The sequence below is a fragment of the Ranitomeya variabilis genome, chromosome 4 (assembly GCF_051348905.1).
Source record: "Ranitomeya variabilis isolate aRanVar5 chromosome 4, aRanVar5.hap1, whole genome shotgun sequence".
Taxonomy (NCBI): Eukaryota; Metazoa; Chordata; class Amphibia; order Anura; family Dendrobatidae; genus Ranitomeya; species Ranitomeya variabilis.
The window spans coordinates 384,808,534-384,820,555 of NC_135235.1; positions in this window are offsets into that span (position 1 = coordinate 384,808,534).

A 12,022-nucleotide genomic window follows, 5' to 3' on the forward strand; every position below is an offset into this window, starting at 1 on the left:
CTCCGTGTGAGTGCAGCTCGCCCTGTAGTCTGTGTGCAGCCACAGCCGGTTGTATTCAGCTCAGGGTGCGTCACTGCCTCATACTGTAAAATCCATGGTCCTTTTTTGCTAATAGTGCAGCCTGCTGCACATTTTTTCAAATAGTTCCTATTAGTGGCTTTCCACCCGTATCCAGCTAAATTGTGGAAAAACACTGTATAGGATAACCTAGAGGAGGTTTTTTGGGCCTTGCAGCGCCGTTTACGGCTGTCTGCACGGTCTCCATGTGAGTGCAGTTTGCCCTGTAGTCTGTGTGCAGCCACAGCCAGTTGTATTCAGCTCAGGGTGCGTCACTGCCTCATACCGTAAAATCCATTGTCCTTTTTTGCTAATAGTGCAGCCTGCTGCACATTTTTTCAAATAGTTCCTATTAGTGGCTTTCCACCCTTATCCAGCTAAATTGTGGAAAACCACTACATAGGATAACCTAGAAGAGGTTTTTGGGCCTTGCAGCGCCATTTACGGCTGTGCACGGTCTCCGTGTGAGTGCAGCTCGCCCTGTAGTCTGTGTGCAGCCACAGCCGGTTGTTTTCAGCTCAGGGTGCGTCACTGCCTCATACCGTAAAATCCATTGTCCTTTTTTGCTAATAGTGCAGCCTGCTGCACATTTTTTCTAATAATTCCTATTTGTGGCTTTCCACCCATATCCAACTAAATTGTGGGAAAACACTACATAAGATAACCTAGAGGAGGTTTTTTGGGCCTTGCAGCGCCGTTTACGGCTGTCTGCACGGTCTCCGTGTGAGTGCAGCTCGCCCTGTAGTCGGTTCTGCAAAAAAAAATAAAAATAAATAAAGTTCACCAAACACACCACTTTACAGTTGTGTAGGCCACATTAGCTCATATTAAAGTTTAGTCCACACTTTAGGAAATTAGTGTTTCTTATACCTGTTAGGAGCTGTTCAGGAAAAAGCACACTAAGCCCTTAGTACTTTTCTGCTTATCTTTATCAGTCATCCAAGATGAAGAGGGCAGGGAGTAAGGGGCGTGGGCGCGGAGCAGGGAGAGAATGTGGGGATTCTGTGCCTGCTGCGGGCACCGGTGACTCATCATCACCCAGTTTCAGCAGGGAACAGTCCTTCATGCGCAGCTTTGTCGGAGAGCGCCGTACACCGCTGCTGCGTGAAGACCAAATTGAAGCCGTTGTCGGATGGATGGCAGCTAACGCATCGACTTCAATTAGTGCCACATCCTCTCAGGCACAGAGCACTGGAGAGCACCCATCTGTCTCTTCACCACCTGCCAAATTGCCCAGGCAGTCAGAGAGCCCAGGACAGGAGCCGTCTCTAATTCTGTTCTCTGAATCTCTTGGCCTGGAAACAGGGGGCCAGCCAAGCAGCATTGGAGAAATAGAAGAAGAGGCAGTGTGCACTGATGCGCAACAGCTTTGTCTCTCTGACTCTGAAGAGGCGGGTGGGCAGGTGCCTCTGGTCACCACACCGCAGTACGCATCTGATGATGACACTCAGGTGCCACTTTCTGGTGCGTGCTGTGCTGTTGAGACTACCCAGGAGGAGCAGTTGGTGGCAGAGGGTAGTGTAGATGATGAGGTCCTTGACCCATCGTGGCGTGAGGTACAGGAAGGTGGTGGGAGCTGCTCTGAGGAAGAGATTCCCCGAACGGGTCAAAGAGGGAAAGGGAGGGGGAAGACTGCGGAGCCTGTAGCCTCCACTTCGGCACCCGTTAGGAGCATGCCTCTTCCAAAAGCCAAAAAGGGCGCTCCCAAGACTTGCAGTGCCTGGTCCTTTTTTGACACAGTTGCAGATGACATTTGCTTTGTCAAATGCAAGGTGTGTCATCATAAAATCAAAAGAGGGAGAAATGTCAGCAACCTCAATACCTCAAATATGTGGAAACATGTGCGGACCAGGCACGCGGTGGAGTTACAAAAACACACTGAAGAGCTAGGCCAACCAACAGCAGCAGCTACCACCTCTTCAGCTCGTGTTGCCTCTTCCTCCAGCTCACACACAGCTGGTTCGGCTTCCTCCCAGGATCGCCATGGAAGAACCTCTGGCACTGTTGTCCAGAGACACACTGTAATTCCACCCACAGCACCACGTTCCCAGTCATTCTCACACTCCCAGCCCAGTCTACAGCCATCGGTAGTACAGGCATGGGAGAAAAGGCGGCCATTCTCGGCAAACCACCCCTGAGCACAGGCTCTGAATGCTGGCATTGCAAAACTACTGTCCCTTGAAATGCTGTCATTCAGGCTGGTGGAGACTGACAGCTTCCGTGACTTGATGGCATTGACAGTCCCACAGTACAATGTGCCCAGCCGCTTTTATTTCAGCAGGCAAGCCGTCCCTGCCCTGCACAAGCATGTGGAGGGACACATAAATCACGCGCTACTGAACGCCATCAGTAGCAAGGTCCACCTCACCACCGATGCGTGGACCAGTCACCATGGACAGGGGCGATACCTTTCCCTCACTGCCCATTGGGTTAATGTTGTTGAGCCGGGTACAGATCGTGCGAGTGGCGCAGGACGTGTCCTGCCCACTCCAAGGATTGCAGGAATCCAGTCTGTACGCATTGACTCCTCCTCATACACAAGTTCCTCAGAATCATTGCTGCAGGAGCCGTCACAGTCCACCTCCACATGGACCCGTGATGAACGTGTACCTGTTACGACCGACATGAGCACAGCCGTGGCCAAACGTCAACAGGCCGTCTTGAAATTAATTTATTTGGGGAATCGAAGCCACACAGCGCAGGGGCTCTGGAATGCCATCAAGCAGGAGAGCGATGTGTGGTTTGTGCCAGCGAATCTCCAGCCAGGCATGGTAGTGTGTGACAATGGCCGAAATCTGGTGGCAGCTCTGGGCCTCGGCAACCTCACTCACATCCCATGTCTGGCACGTGTGCTCAACTTGGTCGTGCAGAGTTTTTTGAGGGACTATCCAGATCTTGATGCACTGCTGCACAAGGTCCGCCTAGAGTGTGCTCACTTGCGGCGTTCCAGCACGGCAAGATCGCGCATTGCAGCTCTGCAGCACCGATTCCGCCTTCCGGAACATCGCATCATATGTGACCTACCTACCAGGTGGAATTCCACGTTACATATGTTGGAGCGGTTGTGTGAGCAGCAGCAACCAGTAATGGAGTACCAGCTGCATCAGGCGCAAAGAAGTCGCACTCCGCGCCATTCAGACTTCACAACCACACAGTGGGCCACTATGAAGGATGTCTGCCAGGTTTTGCATCCCTTCGATTATTCCACGCGGATGGCGAGTGCAGATGATGCACTAGTCAGCATGACTGTTCCCCTTATCAGCCTGCTTCAACAATCACTGCAAGCGCTAAGGGATGATGTTGTGGAAGAGGTGGAGGATGAGGAGTCACCATTTCCATCAGCTTCTGGACAGTCAGCGCCACGTGGTTCCTCACAAAGGCGTAGGCAGTGGACACTTTGTGAGGAGGATGAGGAGGAGTCAATGGAGGAGGAAGGCATCCGTCCAGAGGAGGGAGTTACACAGTTGTCCAGTAGTCAGTGTGTACAGCGAGGTTGGGGTGATGAAGAGCGGGCAGATATCATGCCTCAAGCAGGGGACAGCGTTTCTTGGCCAGTTGGCAGTCTGCAGCACATGGTTGATTACTTGCTGCAGTGCCTGAGAAACGACCGCCGCATCACCCACATTCTCAACATGGCTGATTATTGGGTGTACACCCTCCTCAATCCTCGCTACCGGGACAACGTACAAAGCCTCATCACACCATTGAACCTGTGAGCGTAAAATGCGGGAGTACCAAGACACACTGGTGAATTCCATCATCTTCTCCAGTCCAACTGAGAGCAGTGCTGCTAGTGCTTTACAAAGCAGCTCAGTGCGTCGAGGCAGTGGAGGAGGCTCTGCACAAAGAGGGAGCAGAAGCAGTGCCTCTGCCCAAGGCAAGACCAGTATGGCCCAACTGTGGCACAGTTTTGTGTGCCCGCCACAAATGTCTACACCATCACAGGCGGCTCCAGTCAGCAGGAGGCAACGGTTCCATCAGATGGTGACAGACTACATGTCTTGCCCTCTTACTGTACTCCCAGACGGCTCTTCCCCTTTCAAGTTTTGGGTCTCTAAGCTGGATACATGGCCAGAGCTAAGCCAGTATGCATTGGAGGTGCTGGCTTGCCCTGCGGCTAGTGTATTATCGGAACGCGTCTTTAGTGTCGCAGGTGGTGTACTAACAGATCGTCGCATGCGACTATCCTCCGATAATGATGACCGGCTTACTTTTCTGAAAATGAACCAGGCCTGGATCTCGCAGGAATTTGCCACTCCTCTTCCTGATTAAATAATTGGGTGACTGTCTACAGTATCCAGGTCTCCTGTTGTGTTCATCTTTCTACCACCTGAACTGTAATTCCTGGGCTCCAACACCGCCAGTTGAGGCTCAGAAATGCAGGGTGCACAGTCAAAACATACGACCCAGTGTTATTGGGTTTCAGTAACGTCAGTTGATCCCCAGCTGTGTAGCCGGGAATGTGTCCTGCGACCGCCACGCTGACACATAAACTGAAATTTAAGGGAACTTGTCCCCCCCCGCAGGCGTTTGTTACTGAAAGAGCCACCTTGTGCAGCAGTAATGCTGCACAAGGAAAAGGTAGCTCTTTTAGTTTAGCTCCTTGCACACGCAGAACTTAACACTTATAAAATGTGTCTACTGATACCGTAAAACCGTCCCGGAGGTGGGACTTTCCTTCATAATGTGACGCAGCACAGCCGTCATTCCTACCCCCTTGGTGCTGTGCGCCGCCTCCTCAGCGTTGTTTGATTCTGTCCCGGAGCCTGCGCTGTTATGTTATCCGTTGGCCAGGCACACTTAGCACTGCCCGTCTTCTGACATCATTTGGTGTCAGCCTGGCTGCGCCTGTGCGGCCGCGCTGCCCGAGATCCTGCCTCGCAGTGTCTTCTGATTTAATCACACTGCGGGCCTGGGATCCATGGGCATGCGCAGTGCATATCTTCACCTCAGGCTCTCACTCATCTCCCTCCGCCTTCTTCAGACTGTGCGCCGTCAGCTGATCCCTAATAGCATGCCACGGCCGTGACGCCATGCAGTCTGAAGAAGCCGGAGGGAGGGGAGTGAGAGGCGAGGATATGCACTGCGCATGCCCATGGATCCCAGGCCCGCAGTGGGATTACATTAGACGACACTGCGAGGCGGGATCTCGGGCAGTGCGGCCGCACAGTCGCAGCCAGCCGGACACCAAATGATGTCAGAAGACGGGCAGCGCTAAGTGCGCCTGGCCAAGGGATAACATAACAGCGCAGGCTCCGGGACAGAATCAAACAACGCTGAGGAGGCCGCGCACGGCGCCAAGGGGGTAGGAATGATGGCTGTGCTGCGTCACATTACAAAGGAAAGTCCCACCTCCGGGACGGTTTTACGGTGTGAGGGGACACATTACAGTGTCTAGCTCAGCGTTTGCAAGGAGCATAATTAAAAGAGCCAACTTTTCCTTTTGCGGCATTAGTGCTGTACAAGATGGCTCTTTCAGCAACAAACGCCTTGGGGGGTTTAAAGCTTCCCTTTCAACTTGCTTCAGTGCAGGCTTCGGCCTCCATTCTGCTCCTCCTGCTGTCCCTGGGCTCTAACACCGCCAGTTGGTGCCCGGAAGTGCTGGCTGCACAGAGAAAAACACCCACCAATGTGTCAGTGGGGTTCAGCAACGCCAGCTGTTCCCCTGCTGTGTAGCCGGCATCGTGTCCTGCAAACGCCACGCAGACACAACAGACCTAAAGCTGCCTCCAGTGCAGGCTTCGGCCTACACTCTGCTCCCTCTACTCCTCCTGCTGTCCCTGGGCTCTAACACCGCCAGTTGGTGCCCAGAAGTGCTGGCTGCACAGAGAAAAACACCAAGCCAATGTGTCAGTGGGGTTCAGTAACGCCAGCTGTTCCCCTGCTGTGTAGCCGGCATCGTGTCCTGCAAATGCCACGAAGACACAACAACTGAAATTGAAGGGAACCTGTCCCCCCCCAGGCGTTTCTATGTATAACAGCCACCTTGTACAGCAGTAATGCTGCATTTGTACAAGGTGGCTCATTAAGTTATTCTCCTTGCACACGTCGAACTCAACACGTATAAAATGTGTCCCCTGATACCATTAAACCGTCCCTGAGATGTGACTTTCCTTTGTAATGACACGCAGCAACCCCCTTGGTAGCGCTGCCCATCTTCTGACATCTTTTGGTTGGCAGGTTGGTTGCGCCTGTGCGGCCGCCCTGCCCGACACAACGCCCCTTGGTTTCTTATTTATTTTGACTGCGAGGGTGTGATTGATGGGCATGAGCAGTGCATATCTTTGCCTGTCACTCATCTCCTTCCGCCTTCTTCAGACTGTGCGGCTTCATGGCCGTGGCATGCGATAAGTGATCAGCTGACGCCGCACAGTCTGAAGCAGGTGTAAGGACATGAGTGAGAGGCGAACATATTTACTGCGCAAGGCCATGAATCCCAGCCCCGCAGTGTGAATAAATGAAAAGACACTGCGGGGCTGGGATTCATGGGCATCGGGAACCGCACCGGCCGACATGAAATGATGTCAGAAGACGGGCAGCGCTAACAGCGCATGGCCATGGGATAACACCCTTTTTGGAAGTGCATTTGAACAGCAAGGTGGCTTGTTGTTGAAGGGAAATAGAGGAAAAAAAAATAAAAATCTTTAAATCATCAGCATAGCGAGTGTGAGCGAGCTGTGTGTGACCTGAGCGTAAGTGTGGACGGCGGTAAGTGTGACTTGTGACTCAGTGAAGAGGTATTTGGAAGGCCTTTAACAAATACCTGTGTGAATTTGTGTGAGTTGTTGAATTGGGAGTAGCTATATTCACAAGGGGTTAACTTAGGGTGGGCGGTCATAATCAAGGGTTTATAAGGGGCAGCTGTTTGAGGCTCAAGTCCTTTTTGGAAGTGCATTTGAACAGCAAGGTGGCTTGTTGTTGAAGGCAAATAGAGGAAAAAAAAAAAAAAAATCTTTAAATCATCAGCATAGCGAGTGTGAGCGAGCTGAGTGTGACCTGAGCGTAAGTGTGGACGGCGGTAAGTGTGACTTGTGACTCAGTGAAGAGGTATTTGGAAGGCCTTTAACAAATACCTGTGTGAATTTGTGTGAGTTGTTGAATTGGGAGTAGCTATATTCACAAGGGGTTAACTTAGGGTGGCGGTCATAATCAAGGGTTTATAAGGGGCAGCTGTTTGAGGCTCAAGTCCTTTTTGGAAGTGCATTTGAACAGCAAGGTGGCTTGTTGTTGAAGGGAAATAGAGGAAAAAAAAAAAAAATCTTTAAATCATCAGCATAGCGAATGTGAGCGAGCTGAGTGTGACCTGAGCGTAAGTGTGGATGGCGGTAAGTGTGACTTGTGACTCAGTGACTTTGGAATCAGGGAGTTTCCAAGGGAGGAATTGCTGTTCCAAGTGTTAATTAATACTTTGTATTTATTTTTTTTTAACGTTTCTGTCTGGTGCAATCCCCATTAGGAAATGTGCTCCACAATTGTTAATGCCATCCAGTGCACATCTTGCCACATGTATGCAGTCCTTGATCAGCCGGTCGAGGGTGCATACTGTTGTGCGAGATGTGAGCACGTTGTGCATTTGGAAACCCAGATACTGGATCTAAATGTGCAGCTGGCAACACTGAGATCCATAGACAATATGGAGAGGAGTCTTCTGCTCACAGAGCAGACGCTCAATGGGATAGATGAGGAGGGGGATGGTAAGATGGAGCTGGAGGACAGTGAGGCAGTTAGCTGGGTGACAGTTAGGAAGCGGGGTAGAGGGAAGAGTGCCAGGGAGGCTAGTCCTGATCTTTCACACCCCAATAAGTTTGCTAAGTTGGCAGATGAGGGGGGTGCCAGTACAGGGGTAGCACTGCTGCAGCCAGGCATGTCCTCTGAAAGCCGGAGGAGTGACTGCTCCAGTAAGGAGGGAAATAGGACAGCAGGGCAGGCCAGACAGGTGCTGGTAGTGGGGGACTCAATTATTAGGGGAACAGATAGGGCAATCTGTCACAAAGACAGGGATCGTCGAACGGTGTGCTGCCTACCTGGCGCTCGAGTCCGACACATCGCTGATCGGGTTGACAGGTTATTGGGAGGGGCTGGTGAGGACCCAGCGGTCATGGTGCACATTGGGACAAATGACAAAGTTAGAGGTAGGTGGAAGGTCCTTAAAGATGATTTCAGGGAATTAGGCTGCAAGCTGAAAGCAAGGACCTCCAACGTGGTATTTTCTGAAATACTGCCTGTACCACGTGCCACGCCAGAGAGGCAACGGGAAATTAGGGAGGTTAATAAGTGGCTCAAGAATTGGTGTAGGACGGAGGGGTTTGGGTTCCTGCAGAACTGGGCCGACTTCTCAGTTGGCTACAGGCTCTACGCTAGGGATGGGCTGCACCTCAATGGGGAAGGTGCAGCTGTGCTGGGGGAGAAAATGGTTAGAAGGTTGGAGGAGTGTTTAAACTAGGGAATGGGGGGGAGGGTATTCATTTTATAGGTGGGGAAGATAGTGCAGATAGAGACCTGGGCACAAATAAGGAAGTTGGAGGTGGCGGAGGCATGGGGGGTGGGGTTAGAACAGTTAGTAATTTAAGAAAGAATAGAGGTACAGAGAGGAACATCAAGTGCATGTATACTAATGCCAGAAGCCTCGCCAACAAAATGGACGAATTAGAACTAATGTTGTTGGAACATAATTATGACATGGTGGGGATATCTGAAACATGGCTGGATGAGAGCCATGACTGGGCTGTTAACTTGCAGGGCTATAGCCTTTTCAGAAATGACCGTACAGATAAGCGAGGGGGTGGGGTGTGTCTGTTTCTAAAATCGACCTTAAAACCCATCCTGCGTGATAATATAGGTGAATCTAATGAAAATGTAGAGTCCCTGTGGGTGGAGATAAGGGGAGGGGGAAAAAATAATAAATTACTGATAGGGGTTTGTTATAAATCTCCAAAAATAATGGAAGCAATGGAGAATATCCTTGTAAAGCAAATAGATGAAGCTGCGACTCAAGGAGAAGTCATTATTATGGGGGACTTCAACTACCCTGAAATAGATTGGGGAACAAAAACCTGCAGTTCCAGTAAAGGTAATCGGATTTTGACAACTATGAGAGACAATTACCTTTCACAACTGGTTCAGGACCCAACAAGAAGGGGGGCACTGCTAGACCTAATATTAACCAACAGGCCAGACCGCATATCAAATATAAAGGTTGGGGGTCACTTGGGGAATAGTGATCACAAAATAATAAGTTTTCATGTCTCCTTTAATAAGATGTGTAGTAGAGGGGTGACAAGGACACTAAACTTCAGGAGGGCAAATTTCCAAAGGATGAGAGAGGATCTTGGTGCAATTAACTGGGACGATATCCTGAGACATAAAAGTACACAAAGAAAATGGGAGACATTTATTAGCATCCTGGATAGGACCTGTGCACAGTATATACCGTATGGGAATAAACATACTAGAAATAGGAGGAAACCAATATGGCTAAATAGAGCTGTAAGGGGCGCAATAAGGGACAAAAAAAAAGCATTTAGAGAATTAAAGGAAGTAGGTAGTGAGGAGGCATTAAATAAATACAAAAAATTAAATAAATTATGTAAAAAGCAAATCAAGGCAGCAAAGATTGAGACAGAGAGACTCATTGCTAGAGAGAGCAAAAATAACCCCAAAATATTCTTTAACTACATAAATAGTAAGAAACTAAAAAATGATAGTGTTGGCCCCCTTAAAAATAGTCTGGGTGAAATGGTGGATGAGGATGAGGAAAAAGCCAATATGCTAAATGACTTTTTTTCATCAGTATTTACAAAAGAAAATCCCATGGCAGCCAATATGACTAGTGATAATAATTCCCAATTTAATGTGACCTGCTTAACCCAGCAGGAAGTACGGCGGCGTCTAAAAATCACAAAAATTGACAAATCTCCGGGCCCGGATGGGATACACCCCCGAGTACTGCAGGAATTAAGTACAGTCATTGATAGACCATTATTTTTAATCTTTAACCCCTTCCCGACATCTGACGTTATAGTACGTCAGATGTCGGGTCCCCTGCTTTGATGTGCGCTCCGGCGGTGAGCGCACATCAAAGTCGCGACATGTCAGCTGTTTTTTACAGCTAACATGTGCGCGCAATAGCGGCGGGTGAAATCGCGATCACCCGCCGCTATTAACTAGTTAAATGCCGCTGTCAAACGCAGACAGCGGCATTTAACTACCGCATCCGGCCGTGCGGCCGGATATGAGCGCATCGCCGACCCCCGTCACATGATCGAGGGTCGGCGATGCTTGTACATTGTAACCATAGAGGTCCTGGAGACCTCTATGGTTACTGATCGCCGGTGGCTGTGAGCGCCACCCTGTGGTCGGCGCTCACAGCACACCGGCATTTCTGCTGTGTAGCAGCGATCTTATGATCGCTGCTGCATAGCAGAGCCGATCGCGTTGTGCCTGCTTCTAGCCTCCCATGGAGGCTATAGAAGCATGGCAAAAGTAAAAAAAAAAGTAAAAAAAAATGTGAAAAAAATAAAAAAAATATAAAAGTTTAAATCACCCCCCTTTTGCCCCAATCAAAATAAATCGATAAAAAAAAACCCAACCTACACATATTTGGTATCGCCACGTTCAGAATCGCCCGATCTATCAATAAAAAAAAAAGCATTAACCTGATCGCTAAACGGCGTAATGAGAAAAAAAATCGAAACGCCAGATTTACGTTTTTTTGGTCGCCACGTCATTGCATTAAAATGCAATAACGGGCGATCAAAAGAACGTATCTGCACCAAAATGCTATCATTAAAAATGCCAGCTCAGCACGCAAAAAATAAGCCCTCACCTGACCCCAGATCACGAAAAATGGAGACGCTACGAGTATCGGAAAATGGCGCAATTTTGTTTTGTTTTGTTTTTTGCAAAGTTTGGAATTTTTTTTCACCACTTAGGTGAAAAATAACCTAGTCATGTTAGGTGTCTATGAACTCGTACTGACCTGGAGAATCATAATGGCAGGTCAGTTTTAGCATTTAGTGAACCTAGCAAAATAGGCAAGCAAAAAACAAGTGTGGGATTGCACTTTTTTTGCAATTTCACTGCACTTGGAATTTTTTTCCCGTTTTCTAGTACAAGACATGGTAAAACCAATGATGTTGTTCAAAAGTACAACTCGTCCCGCAAAAAATAAGCCCTCACATGGCCAAATTGATGGAAAATTAAAAAAGTTATGGCTCTGGGAAGGAGGGGAGTGAAAAACGAAAACGGAAAAACGGAAAAAGCTCCGGGGGTGAAGGGGTTAAAGAGTCCATAATAACAGGGTCTGTACCACAGGACTGGCGTATAGCAAATGTGGTGCCAATATTCAAAAAGGGGACAAAAACTGAACTCGGAAATTATAGGCCAGTAAGTTTAACCTCTACTGTGGGTAAAATCCTGGAGGGCATTCTAAGGGATGCTATACTGGAGTATCTGAAGAGGAATAACTTCATGACCCAGTATCAGCACGGGTTTACTAGGGACCGATCATGTCAGACTAATTTTATCAGCTTCTATGAAGAGGTAAGTTCCGGTCTGGACCAAGGGAACCCAGTAGATGTAGTGTATATGGACTTTTCAAAAGCTTTTGATACGGTGCCACACAAAAGGTTGATACATAAAATGAGAATAATGGGGATAGGGGAAAATATGTGCAAGTGGGTTGAGAGTTGGCTCAGGGATAGGAAACAAAGGGTGGTTATTAATGGATCACAATCGGACTGGGTCACGGTTAGTAGTGGGGTACCACAGGGGTCAGTATTGGGCCCTCTTCTTTTTAACATATTTATTAATGACCTTGTAGGGGGCATTCAGAGTAGAATTTCAATATTTGCAGATGACACTAAACTCTGCAGGGTAATCAATACAGGGGAGGACAATTTTATATTACAGGCTGACTTATGTAAACTAGAAGCTTGGGCTGATAAATGGCAAATGAGCTTTAATG